The sequence below is a fragment of the Bidens hawaiensis genome, unplaced genomic scaffold (assembly GCF_021521415.1).
Source record: "Bidens hawaiensis isolate Kalapana, Puna unplaced genomic scaffold, B.hawaiensis_p1.1 tig00003902_1, whole genome shotgun sequence".
NCBI classification, from domain to species: Eukaryota; Viridiplantae; Streptophyta; class Magnoliopsida; order Asterales; family Asteraceae; genus Bidens; species Bidens hawaiensis.
The window spans coordinates 676,013-691,079 of NW_027491226.1; the positions used below are offsets into that span (position 1 = coordinate 676,013).

Consider the following 15,067-nt stretch of genomic DNA (forward strand, 5'->3'; position numbering starts at 1 on the left):
TCTAGTAGTCTTGATCTTGGTGAATGGAGTTGACCCATGTGTTCTTATTGTTGATTGCATGGGTAAGAAGTCATCATAATGAATTCTTAAAGATCTCGAAGGTCCAAAATCCAAAGCCTTGGGATGCAAAGAAGTGGATGATTCTACTATAGGCATCTTTCCTTGTTGCAAAGCCTTATGAAGGTGGGTACTAACACTATGGATTGAAATAATGTCTATGATGTTAATCATAATAACTTGGTAAGTCAAAGTGTAGTGTGCGACATGTATGGGTTTTTGGGGCGATAATAAGTGGCACCCCCCCCCCCACACACACACACACGATAAAGGGGGCATGAACTTGTCGCCAGGTGCCGTTGAAGAATATTATTATTTTAATCATTTGAACATTGGCAACGATCAAAAGAATTTAATTAACAACATTAATATAAATATCCAACCAATTCATCATTTTCACCATTTCTTATGCCAACTCAAGCTCCAAACACTAATATCATCCAACTTTCTTTACCAAAATGGATTCAACAAATACTTGGACATGATGGAACAATTTATTGAGAATAAGAAGATAGATCAGATCATACAAGAGAAGGCAGAGCAGGAGGGTGAGATTATAAGTGCATTTTGGCCTTAGCAAATAAGAGAGCTTCTGGTTCTACTAGTTATCGGCCGTGCAGGCGGCCATCGTATATCATTCAAGACCGTGTGGATGCGAATGATTGTTTGATGAAAGACTACTTTAACGACACGCCTAGATACGACGACGCTAAGTTTGAACGTCATTTTTGGATGTCTGGACGTTTATTTTTGCGCATTACGGAAGATTTAGAGTGGGGCTATTCGCATTTTCAACAAAAATGCGACGCAAGAGGATATTTAGAACTCACATCCATCAATGACGAGTATTTAAAGATTGCGAAGAAAACAACGCAAGACACGTTAGAGAATTTTTGCATCGGTAAGATTTAATTTGCTTTAAATTAATTAGTTTAATCTATGTGTTTTAATTAATTATTTTAAATTGTTTAAATGAATTTTTTTTAACATACTTGTTTTTAATTTAAATTGTTCTAATTATTTATTTATATAGGAAAATACAACTCTACGATCCTCGTTATCTAAGAATTATAATTTCGAACGACCTAAGTGGCATATACGATGTTTGTACTAAAGTAAACATTCTTATCCCGTCATGATTGGGAGTATAGATTGCATGCATTGGGAGTGGGACAACCGTCCAACTGCATGGCAAGGTCAATACACTCGTGGTGACCATTGAGTACCAACGGTTAGTCTTCAAGCCATTTGTTCACACGACCTTTGCGTTTGGTCGACCTACTTTGGCTTTGTCGGGTCCAACGACATAAAAATTCTCAACTCATCACCCATGCTAGAGTATTACATTAGTCGTAGCATACTGGTTTTACCGTTTTATGCCAAAGGTATCTACTACCGTCATACTATCTGGGGGATGGAATATATATGGAGTACTCGATCATTTTGAAAACGTTTCAAGACCCGATCAAAGAAAGAGGAGGATATTTTAAGAAAAAGTAAGAGTCCGCGCAAAAGTATATTGAGATGTGTTTAGGGGTTCTAAAATAATGTTCGCATTATGTGAAAAAACTCTGTCGTGTACGGTCGGTGAGTGAGCGATACCATTTATACATGTATCATATTGCATAATATGATTTTAGAAGACAAGGGCAAAGCAATATGCCAACACTATATATTAGGGAGCGTTCCAAAACAATAAAATAATAATAATTTAATGTACTTATTTATTTAATTTATTCAATTTAATCAGTTTTTATTTCTTTAACTTAATTATAAAAAAAATAATAAAAAGAACTGACTTGTGATGGGACTATAACACCACTATACCTCTAAAATGAAAATCGGCATCTGTTGACGTGACGGCACGTGTCAAAAATCCACAACCCCCCCCCCCCTCAATTCTTTATAGCTCTCCACTGCACATAGCCTAATACTGTAACTCTATTTTTGCATCTATATTCGGAGGGTTCATTAGCATAATAGATAGCTACCGTTGCTAAAGTCGATGGAGTGAAACAGATAATGAAAGTTGCCTTTGAAGCATTGCACGTGAATTATACTTCATTCCTAATTGACAATAAAAAGTTAAGCTTTTAAAAAATGTTTCAATATTGTAGCTCATGACTATAAGAAATTTTCATTCACATATCCTTGGTTTATACATTAGCTGTGAATTACCCTCTGTAGATAAGTCAATGCCTTCATTTATATACATTAGACAACAAATCCTCTCGAATTGTAATGCTCGTGAAGTTCAAGAATATGAAAAAATTAGCCAACGAATTTTGGGTATTTTAATAGTCTGAAATAATATCCATTCTCTTGGAGATATATAAACGTGTAATGGTTGGCTTTTGATTATCGAAATCATATACCAAAAAAATAAAAATTAATGGTCAGAAATGAGCTGATGAATAGAATCAAACAACGAATTTTGGATATTTTAATGTTCTGAAAAAATATCAACAGGGGCACTTGTGCAGCCAAGTTTACTGCCTGCGCCAAACCCTTTCTTAGGATCAAGATAGATTACTACGACGGTGATATCGTCGTGGAAACTACGTCTTGCACCCTTCTTAAGTTTCTTGATGTCATTATATTTCAGTTGCTTCTTCTTTGTAGCCTTGTCAAGGGCTGCTCCTACTAATCTTTTAGCTATTCCCTGCAACATTCAAACAAGGCTTTCAACTTTCATGTAAACCACACAAAAATGTACTTTTAAATTATGCAGTCGATATCGCCGATATATCACCGATATATCGGTTATCGGTCCCTTGGTGATATATAAGTCAGAATATCGGTTTATAATATCGGTATCGATAATATCAATGATAATGACCGATATTTGACCAATATTGGACTAATATTTGATCGATATATCACTGATATCCCACCAAAATCTCACTGCGATAACCGATATCTCATATATCGATCAATATATTTTTCCGCATTAACTACTTAGCTTTTAATGCTGAAAAAATGTATAAAACTTTATTGTAAAAAAAAATGATAAATTGTTGTTAAAAAAAATTATCTTAAATCATATATGACACGTTAATTGTTAATAAATACAAGGACAATTTCAACCCAATAATATACAAGTTTCTCTAGTCTTTCACTAGAGTCATTCTTACATTTTTCCTTTTTGTCTTCTAAAATCATTGACTGTCTTTGAAAGTTTCAAATTACCTTTGAATTTTTTTTTATAAATGTTAAAAACTTTAAAATGAAGTATCATAACATGAAAATATACGAATTTTTGGTTACTATTTATTAATTACTTTTCTCAAACTGGCTGAATAATTATGAAATTTGGTTATTATTTTATGATTTGTTTCTTCATTGTTAACTTCTTCAAGTTAATCTAATTAAACAATCACTAATACATATTCCATGTAGGTCACCAAGTTTTAAAAATCGTTAACATTTATAGTCTAATCTCGCAATATTGGAACACCTAATAATAAAAGTTGATTAATTTAGAGAAACAAAAAAAGTTTGACTATAATAAAACACCTGATAAACTTCTTTACTATTGTCTGAATTATATAGACAAAACGGTTTTGGGTCAAGCCGAGCAACCCGTTTTGTGTCTTTTGACCCAACCCGTTTTGCGACCTCCACTTCTGGTGCAACTAATTTACCCGTCTTGGATGATTTCGCACAATATCTACTGCTTCTTCATCACTCAACTGATCCCAAAGCCCATCTGAAGCAAATATCAGAAACAAGTCTTGAGGCCTAAGCTTTCGGGATATGATGGAAGGTTCTGCTGTCAAAAAGGTCTTTCTAGAGGAACCGGGTTTCCATATTGCTTAAGGTATGGATCCTTGTTGAATTCTGGTTTCTTCAAATAGAAGTCACCTATAGATCTTGAAACCTAAAAACAACAACATATCAGACATCTTATCGGTCGGGCCAGGTCATACCCAACACAAAACTATGCAAAAAGTGAAAGCATGGATTAATGTAAGCCATGACATGTTTAAAGTTAAGATCTTCGTGTTGTCTCATGCGTAGCGTTACACAACGGCCCACAGTTAAACATGTGTTTCTGAGGAAGTATAACCCCTTTTAGGATCCTTCTAATCTCTCTTGTGGGACAAAAATTAACAAAATCTACGCACCTATGTTACGCATTGAGCAACAAAGCACCTATTTTATAACTGGCTATCCATCCGATAGATGCATCACAAGAGAGTATATTTTTTCTTTTTGGGGTTCTTTCGCGTACAAGGGGGGTTATCATCCTTATCAAGGCCGACCTCTTGGTCTTAAATTTCGAGCATTGGCTTAGGGAAAGATCACCACTGCCCGATTTATTATTACCTCACACTTCCCCACATGACTAAGACGGTGCACGATGATTAAGACCAAGAGGTCACTCATGGTAAGGGTGACAATTTGTTGTGAAACAACTAAAACTAATACCCTATAATTGTAATTGGTTGCATTGAGTGCATGCTCATAAATTTATAAAAAAAATGCCCAAAATCTTGAATAAAGCAAACTAACATTCATAGATCATATGAAAGAAATAAATCTTGTACCTGAATTATACCCTTGATTCTCCAAATCCCATTACAATACACCACAATATGTGAATCACCAGGATATTGTGCTTCAACCTCTTTCCTCACCTCAACCAAAGAGACGTTATGATCACTCGATAATCGCTCTGCAACAACTCTTGTTTTTCCTTTTTCTACAACTTTCTTGCCAAGAACCACTCTTGAGTCACCGAGGTTTGCAACATATAATTCAGCATTTGAAATAAGACCAACAAGACAACATGATCCAACTTTGGTGATCTCTGGTTTGACTTGCATGGAGTGCTTCACTACTCGAAGAAAACCCTCTTCGGCGGCATTGAACGCCTTCTTTATAACATTTGTAGAAATCCCTCCTTCCTGTTTTGAGTATTCTACAAAAGATGAACAAAACATCAAAACTAAGGGTGGCAAAACAAACCCAAATGGGTTGTTTTGGGTCAGGATGGGTCAGGATGGGTCAAGATGGATAAAAAGAATTTTGCAAGAGGGTCAAGATGGGTTGGGAAAATACTAGTGACTTTTGGTTATATGTTAGAATGGGTTTGCGTATGGGTTAGAATGGACTAAAACAAGCTTTATCCAATTTTATTTCAAACAAAACCCACGGAACCGAATAGAAACCGAGAAATCGAAACCGAAATCATTGAAACCGAACATATACCGAAACCGACCGAAATGAAAAAAAAGCAAAACCGAAGTGAAAAAAAACTGAAAAAAACCGAACCTGGACCGAGAAAAAACCGAGTTTTGTTTTTTTTTTGTTTTTTGTTTTTTTTTATGAACGAGGAAGACCGGGGAAACGTTTGAGTTATTTTCCTTTTTGCGTTTTCGATTTATGTTTTGAGTTATTATTTTTTTATTAATTTTTTTGAATATTTTTTTGAGGGGTTTTTGAAACCCTTTATATTTTAACCTTTACTTGGTTCAAGATGGGTTAACTTTATCCATCTTGACCCATACCCATCCTAAACCGAGAAATCGAAACCGAACAAAAACCAAAAACATTGAAACCGAATAGATACCGAAACGAAAAAAAAGCAAAAATGAACAAAAAAAAAACCGAACCTGAAAGCAATAATCTAACAATTTTTTTAGTTGTGACACAAATAGGCAAAGCAATGTTTTTTTGAATTAGACATATAAATGGAGTGAGATTGTTTTACCAGGAAACTGAAGTCAAGTTCACCTTAACAAACTCTTAAAATATTTGTCACAATTGTGTCTATTTGTACAACAACTTTCAAAAAAATTGATTGGAATAACTTGCCACATTTTAAAACATTTACAATTTTAAAAATTATAGCTTATGAGTCACACAATCATATATCGCGCCTAGATGTCGAGTACTTGCCAAGTAATCCCTACCTTAGTACTCGGTGAGTAACTCCCGAGTACGCTCATACTAGACCAAATACTCACAATTTTCCAATCATCCTTGCAACGCCTACGAACTTTTGCAACCATGATCTTTAAAGAATGTTAACAACTTGAGACAAGGGAAACGATATTTAGCATAACTTACTGTCAATGAAAGCGAAAAGATTGCGATTAACAAACCGAGAAGCTTCTGGGCCACCATGGCCATCATAAACACCAATATATGTGGCTGAGGGAGACGTGAGCACCTGACTTTGATCTTCAAGGTTTGAATTGGCTTGAACAACAGCAATTGAGAACTCACCGGAAGCATGGGTCTTCAAACCCGTATGCCACAACAATGGATCACCTTCACCTCGCTCTGAAGATCTTCCAAACGGATCAATACACTTTCGAAACATCATTTGGCGTTTGTATCTGTCGGGGTATGGTACTAAGAACCCTAATTTATTGTGTTTTGGGCTTATTTTATTATATGGGCTAATACATTTGTTTTTGGGCCGAGGGGGTTTTGTGGAGGTAACCCTAACTGGGCTAGGCCCATTAGGGTATCATGATGGTGGCCATGAGGCTCCCTATATAAGGAGGTCTCCACCTCCTTATCAAGGGTTGGCAAATTCTCAGTAAGAGCCACCACCATATTTTTGTGTCTGTGAACAAGAAATCCTCAGGATATCTTAGCAGTCACCTCCACACCCCCAAAAAAGCCATCGCAGGTCTCACAGTTGCAGGTCACAGCCGCAACCTTGGAAAAGAAGATCAAGACGTGGTTCGTTCATCTCGAAAATCCGTGGAAGCATCGTCATGGATTAGGTTAGATTCATTTCGTGTTTCGACATTGGCGCCATCCGTGGGACGGCAACGAACTGCCCTTCGATCTTCATCTCGGCTGTCAGATCTCTCCCAAGAAAAACACAGATCTGGAAGTTTACAGAAAAAGGCTTCAAAGCTTGTTCTATTAAAGCTCAAAAAGATCCATAGATCTAAAAAGAGGCTTCCAGATCTGGGCAAGAAGGAAAATCCGTGATTCGAATGATCAGATCTCCGAATCTGTGATGGTTTTAAATCTGCTCCGGGCTTCAGATATGTCCAGATCTGATTTACAGATCTAGGCCTAGATTACAGACCTGGATTTTAGGTCTAAAGTTGCAGATCTGACTCTTAAATTGCAGATCCAGAAATTACCAGACTTCCGCCGCCATGTACGCACGCCCGTGGGTTCTCACTCCGCAGCCGTGCATGTGCCGCCGCGGAAACCACCATCTGGGTTTTGCGCAAGAGACCTCCGCCATGCACGCGCACTCGCGAGTCACCACTCTATCGTCGTGCATGCGCGCATCAGGCTACGCGCCAAACTTCAAGGTTGGGAATCCTCCTAATATCCCACATGGCTTCGCGCCAAGGTTGGGAATCCTCATAATATCCCATATGGCTACGCGCCAAGGTTGGGAATCCTCCTAATATCCCATATGGCTACGCGCCAAGGTTGGGAATCCTCATAATATCCCATATGGCTACGCGCCAAACTTCAAGGTTGGGAATCCTCCTAACATCCCATATGGCTACGCGCCAAAATTCAAGTTTGGGAATCCTCCTAACATCCCATATGGCTACGTGCCAAAATTCAAGGTTGGGAATCCTCCTAATATCCCATATGGCTACGCGCCAAGGTTGGGAATCATCATAATATCCCATATGGCTACGTGCCAAACTTAAGGGTTGGGAATCCTCATACCATATGCTCACGCATCGCATATGCTCACGCATATTACACACGCTTATGCATCACACGCTCACACATGTCACAGTCTACACGCACGCGCATGCAACATCTGCGCGTGGCGCATAACACAAAACCAAAGTCTACGCGCACGCGCATGCAACATCTGCACGTGGCGCGGGACATAAAGTAGCTTGTAAGACGCCTCTCGCGCGCCAGCTTTATTATTCTTAGCTCGTAAGACGCCTCATGCGCAGGCTTTTATTATTCACACAGCTTATAAGACGCCTCGCACGCAGACTGTTATTATTATGACAGCTCATAAGACGCCTCGCGCGCAAGCTGTTACTAATCTTTTAGCCCGTAAGTCGCCTCACGCGCAGGCTTTATTATTCACAGCTCATAAGCCGCCTCGCGCGCAGGCTGTTATTATTCTTACAGCTCGAAAGTCGCCTCTCGCGCCACCCTAATTTATTGTGTTTTGGGCTTATTTTATTATATGGGCTAATACATTTGTTTTTGGGCCGAGGGGGTTTTGTGGAGGTAACCCTAACTGGGCTAGGCCCATTAGGGTATCATGATGGTGGCCATGAGGCTCCCTATATAAGGAGGTCTCCACCTCCTTATCAAGGGTTGGCAAATTCTCAGTAAGAGCCACCACCATATTTTTGTGTCTGTGAACAAGAAATCCTCAGGATATCTTAGCAGTCACCTCCACACCCCCAAAAAAGCCATCGCAGGTCTCACAGTTGCAGGTCACAGCCGCAACCTTGGAAAAGAAGATCAAGACGTGGTTCGTTCATCTCGAAAATCCGTGGAAGCATCGTCATGGATTAGGTTAGATTCATTTCGTGTTTCGACATTGGCGCCATCCGTGGGACGGCAACGAACTGCCCTTCGATCTTCATCTCGGCTGTCAGATCTCTCCCAAGAAAAACACAGATCTGGAAGTTTACAGAAAAAGGCTTCAAAGCTTGTTCTATTAAAGCTCAAAAAGATCCATAGATCTAAAAAGAGGCTTCCAGATCTGGGCAAGAAGGAAAATCCGTGATTCGAATGATCAGATCTCCGAATCTGTGATGGTTTTAAATCTGCTCCGGGCTTCAGATATGTCCAGATCTGATTTACAGATCTAGGCCTAGATTACAGACCTGGATTTTAGGTCTAAAGTTGCAGATCTGACTCTTAAATTGCAGATCCAGAAATTACCAGACTTCCGCCGCCATGTACGCACGCCCGTGGGTTCTCACTCCGCAGCCGTGCATGTGCCGCCGCGGAAACCACCATCTGGGTTTTGCGCAAGAGACCTCCGCCATGCACGCGCACTCGCGAGTCACCACTCTATCGTCGTGCATGCGCGCATCAGGCTACGCGCCAAACTTCAAGGTTGGGAATCCTCCTAATATCCCACATGGCTTCGCGCCACGCGCCAAGGTTGGGAATCCTCATAATATCCCATATGGCTACGCGCCAAGGTTGGGAATCCTCCTAATATCCCATATGGCTACGCGCCAAGGTTGGGAATCCTCATAATATCCCATATGGCTACGCGCCAAACTTCAAGGTTGGGAATCCTCCTAACATCCCATATGGCTACGCGCCAAAATTCAAGTTTGGGAATCCTCCTAACATCCCATATGGCTACGTGCCAAAATTCAAGGTTGGGAATCCTCCTAATATCCCATATGGCTACGCGCCAAGGTTGGGAATCATCATAATATCCCATATGGCTACGTGCCAAACTTAAGGGTTGGGAATCCTCATACCATATGCTCACGCATCGCATATGCTCACGCATATTACACACGCTTATGCATCACACGCTCACACATGTCACAGTCTACACGCACGCGCATGCAACATCTGCGCGTGGCGCATAACACAAAACCAAAGTCTACGCGCACGCGCATGCAACATCTGCACGTGGCGCGGGACATAAAGTAGCTTGTAAGACGCCTCTCGCGCGCCAGCTTTATTATTCTTAGCTCGTAAGACGCCTCATGCGCAGGCTTTTATTATTCACACAGCTTATAAGACGCCTCGCACGCAGACTGTTATTATTATGACAGCTCATAAGACGCCTCGCGCGCAAGCTGTTACTAATCTTTTAGCCCGTAAGTCGCCTCACGCGCAGGCTTTATTATTCACAGCTCATAAGCCGCCTCGCGCGCAGGCTGTTATTATTCTTACAGCTCGAAAGTCGCCTCTCGCGCCACCCTAATTTATTGTGTTTTGGGCTTATTTTATTATATGGGCTAATACATTTGTTTTTGGGCCGAGGGGGTTTTGTGGAGGTAACCCTAACTGGGCTAGGCCCATTAGGGTATCATGATGGTGGCCATGAGGCTCCCTATATAAGGAGGTCTCCACCTCCTTATCAAGGGTTGGCAAATTCTCAGTAAGAGCCACCACCATATTTTTGTGTCTGTGAACAAGAAATCCTCAGGATATCTTAGCAGTCACCTCCACACCCCCAAAAAAGCCATCGCAGGTCTCACAGTTGCAGGTCACAGCCGCAACCTTGGAAAAGAAGATCAAGACGTGGTTCGTTCATCTCGAAAATCCGTGGAAGCATCGTCATGGATTAGGTTAGATTCATTTCGTGTTTCGACATTGGCGCCATCCGTGGGACGGCAACGAACTGCCCTTCGATCTTCATCTCGGCTGTCAGATCTCTCCCAAGAAAAACACAGATCTGGAAGTTTACAGAAAAAGGCTTCAAAGCTTGTTCTATTAAAGCTCAAAAAGATCCATAGATCTAAAAAGAGGCTTCCAGATCTGGGCAAGAAGGAAAATCCGTGATTCGAATGATCAGATCTCCGAATCTGTGATGGTTTTAAATCTGCTCCGGGCTTCAGATATGTCCAGATCTGATTTACAGATCTAGGCCTAGATTACAGACCTGGATTTTAGGTCTAAAGTTGCAGATCTGACTCTTAAATTGCAGATCCAGAAATTACCAGACTTCCGCCGCCATGTACGCACGCCCGTGGGTTCTCACTCCGCAGCCGTGCATGTGCCGCCGCGGAAACCACCATCTGGGTTTTGCGCAAGAGACCTCCGCCATGCACGCGCACTCGCGAGTCACCACTCTATCGTCGTGCATGCGCGCATCAGGCTACGCGCCAAACTTCAAGGTTGGGAATCCTCCTAATATCCCACATGGCTTCGCGCCACGCGCCAAGGTTGGGAATCCTCATAATATCCCATATGGCTACGCGCCAAGGTTGGGAATCCTCCTAATATCCCATATGGCTACGCGCCAAGGTTGGGAATCCTCATAATATCCCATATGGCTACGCGCCAAACTTCAAGGTTGGGAATCCTCCTAACATCCCATATGGCTACGCGCCAAAATTCAAGTTTGGGAATCCTCCTAACATCCCATATGGCTACGTGCCAAAATTCAAGGTTGGGAATCCTCCTAATATCCCATATGGCTACGCGCCAAGGTTGGGAATCATCATAATATCCCATATGGCTACGTGCCAAACTTAAGGGTTGGGAATCCTCATACCATATGCTCACGCATCGCATATGCTCACGCATATTACACACGCTTATGCATCACACGCTCACACATGTCACAGTCTACACGCACGCGCATGCAACATCTGCGCGTGGCGCATAACACAAAACCAAAGTCTACGCGCACGCGCATGCAACATCTGCACGTGGCGCGGGACATAAAGTAGCTTGTAAGACGCCTCTCGCGCGCCAGCTTTATTATTCTTAGCTCGTAAGACGCCTCATGCGCAGGCTTTTATTATTCACACAGCTTATAAGACGCCTCGCACGCAGACTGTTATTATTATGACAGCTCATAAGACGCCTCGCGCGCAAGCTGTTACTAATCTTTTAGCCCGTAAGTCGCCTCACACGCAGGCTTTATTATTCACAGCTCATAAGCCGCCTCGCGCGCAGGCTGTTATTATTCTTACAGCTCGAAAGTCGCCTCTCGCGCCACCCTAATTTATTGTGTTTTGGGCTTATTTTATTATATGGGCTAATACATTTGTTTTTGGGCCGAGGGGGTTTTGTGGAGGTAACCCTAACTGGGCTAGGCCCATTAGGGTATCATGATGGTGGCCATGAGGCTCCCTATATAAGGAGGTCTCCACCTCCTTATCAAGGGTTGGCAAATTCTCAGTAAGAGCCACCACCATATTTTTGTGTCTGTGAACAAGAAATCCTCAGGATATCTTAGCAGTCACCTCCACACCCCCAAAAAAGCCATCGCAGGTCTCACAGTTGCAGGTCACAGCCGCAACCTTGGAAAAGAAGATCAAGACGTGGTTCGTTCATCTCGAAAATCCGTGGAAGCATCGTCATGGATTAGGTTAGATTCATTTCGTGTTTCGACATTGGCGCCATCCGTGGGACGGCAACGAACTGCCCTTCGATCTTCATCTCGGCTGTCAGATCTCTCCCAAGAAAAACACAGATCTGGAAGTTTACAGAAAAAGGCTTCAAAGCTTGTTCTATTAAAGCTCAAAAAGATCCATAGATCTAAAAAAAGGCTTCCAGATCTGGGCAAGAAGGAAAATCCGTGATTCGAATGATCAGATCTCCGAATCTGTGATGGTTTTAAATCTGCTCCGGGCTTCAGATCTGTCCAGATCTGATTTACAGATCTAGGCCTAGATTACAGACCTGGATTTTAGGTCTAAAGTTGCAGATCTGACTCTTAAATTGCAGATCCAGAAATTACCAGACTTCCGCCGCCATGTACGCACGCCCGTGGGTTCTCACTCCGCAGCCGTGCATGTGCCGCCGCGGAAACCACCATCTGGGTTTTGCGCAAGAGACCTCCGCCATGCACGCGCACTCGCGAGTCACCACTCTATCGTCGTGCATGCGCGCATCAGGCTACGCGCCAAACTTCAAGGTTGGGAATCCTCCTAATATCCCACATGGCTTCGCGCCACGCGCCAAGGTTGGGAATCCTCATAATATCCCATATGGCTACGCGCCAAGGTTGGGAATCCTCCTAATATCCCATATGGCTACGCGCCAAGGTTGGGAATCCTCATAATATCCCATATGGCTACGCGCCAAACTTCAAGGTTGGGAATCCTCCTAACATCCCATATGGCTACGCGCCAAACTTCAAGGTTGGGAATCCTCCTAACATCCCATATGGCTACGCGCCAAAATTCAAGTTTGGGAATCCTCCTAACATCCCATATGGCTACGTGCCAAAATTCAAGGTTGGGAATCCTCCTAATATCCCATATGGCTACGCGCCAAGGTTGGGAATCATCATAATATCCCATATGGCTACGTGCCAAACTTAAGGGTTGGGAATCCTCATACCATATGCTCACGCATCGCATATGCTCACGCATATTACACACGCTTATGCATCACACGCTCACACATGTCACAGTCTACACGCACGCGCATGCAACATCTGCGCGTGGCGCATAACACAAAACCAAAGTCTACGCGCACGCGCATGCAACATCTGCACGTGGCGCGGGACATAAAGTAGCTTGTAAGACGCCTCTCGCGCGCCAGCTTTATTATTCTTAGCTCGTAAGACACCTCATGCACAGGCTTTTATTATTCACACAGCTTATAAGACGCCTCGCACGCAGACTGTTATTATTATGACAGCTCATAAGACGCCTCGCGCGCAAGCTGTTACTATTCTTTTAGCCCGTAAGTCGCCTCACGCGCAGGCTTTATTATTCACAGCTCATATGACGCCTCGCGCGCAGGCTGTTATTATTCTTACAGCTCGAAAGTCGCCTCTCGCGCCACCCTAATTTATTGTGTTTTGGGCTTATTTTATTATATGGGCTAATACATTTGTTTTTGGGCCGAGGGGGTTTTGTGGAGGTAACCCTAACTGGGCTAGGCCCATTAGGGTATCATGATGGTGGCCATGAGGCTCCCTATATAAGGAGGTCTCCACCTCCTTATCAAGGGTTGGCAAATTCTCAGTAAGAGCCACCACCATATTTTTGTGTCTGTGAACAAGAAATCCTCAGGATATCTTAGCAGTCACCTTCACACCCCCAAAAAAGCCATCGCAGGTCTCACAGTTGCAGGTCACAGCCGCAACCTTGGAAAAGAAGATCAAGACGTGGTTCGTTCATCTCGAAAATCCGTGGAAGCATCGTAATGGATCAGGTTAGATTCATTTCGTGTTTCGACAGTATCATATATTAATATTATTATTTTTGAAGAGGATTATATATAAGTATAATGTTTGAAGAGGAAAGCCGAGTGAGAAAACTCGACGATGGCTGATGATGCATATACACGGAGGCAAAATTAATTTCTTTGTAACCGTCTAAAAATAGATTTTATAGACGCATAATCATGAACCTTTTTTTTGAAACCTTGTATTTAGTTGACCCTTGACTATTTTGTAAAACTTATCTATAATTAAGTTTAGAAACATTATAAAAATGACATAATGCTGGTGTGGAATCCTTCTCTGTTTTGATTAAGATTGAATTGAAATTAGTGTTAAATAGATAAATACGAGGAAACAAGAATCGCATAATTAATTTAACTAATTTAATTTATACGTTTTTTTTTTGAATATAGGTGTTTTTACTTTTTAGTTAAATTATACGGATTAAAATAAAGGTGTTTTCTCTCTACTCTCGTCCCTCGCTATATTTGTTCAGCACTACGTGATTATTACTTTATTGTGATTATCTTTAACTTGATTAATATATAATAACAATATAATTTAGAGTTAAGTGTCATTTTAGTATATGCGTTTTGTTGAATTACGCAACTTTAGTACCGACTTTGAATTAATTGCAAGTGGCTACCTCACTTTCCTAAAACTTGTAATTTTAGTATTATTTTTTATTTCTAACCCTATTTATTTTGTCCTGTTAAGTCAGGAGCAAATTAATAATTTCAATTATTTTATTTATTTTCTCTTTTATCTAAGTGTCATTTTCATACCCGTGGTTTGTTTAATTGCATAGCTTTAGTACTTTTTTTTTAATTTATTTCTACTAGATACTTTGATTACCAAAAGAGGCGTTACATATTACAATTAAAAGATCATCTCTAACTCTAAATGAACAGATCAACCCTCCTTGTGCGCTCATTGATCCTTCAAGCCCTAACCATTGATTATCTTCAAGTTCAATAAATTACGATATATTGTTTTGTCCATGTGATTCGTCAACCGTTATTCATCTACAAGTTCAATTGATGTTATACTAAGAGGTGCGAAGTTGTTTGATTGTTATTTGGCTTGATCCTCCGATGTGTTAAAGAGCTACTGTTATCAACGCACATAAAGAAAATGCAAGAAAAATGGTATGATGAACTCGGATCTTGAGCTACTAGAAGTAAACTGACCATCAAGAACAAAAGGTTAAAA

The 15,067-nt window shown here is 41.3% G+C and overlaps 1 pseudogene across 1 annotated transcript; it reads right to left on the reverse strand.

The window, feature by feature from the left end:
• Positions 1–2,446: 2,446 nt before the first annotated feature.
• On the reverse strand, positions 2,447–6,396 carry LOC143624646 (putative protein phosphatase 2C 63; annotated as a pseudogene). Its single transcript, XR_013152151.1, has 4 exons — positions 6,133–6,396; positions 4,608–4,981; positions 3,702–3,937; positions 2,447–2,719 (listed from the first exon to the last, which is right to left on the reverse strand). The product of XR_013152151.1 is annotated as a putative protein phosphatase 2C 63 (transcript).
• Between the last annotated feature and the right edge of the window lie 8,671 nt (positions 6,397–15,067).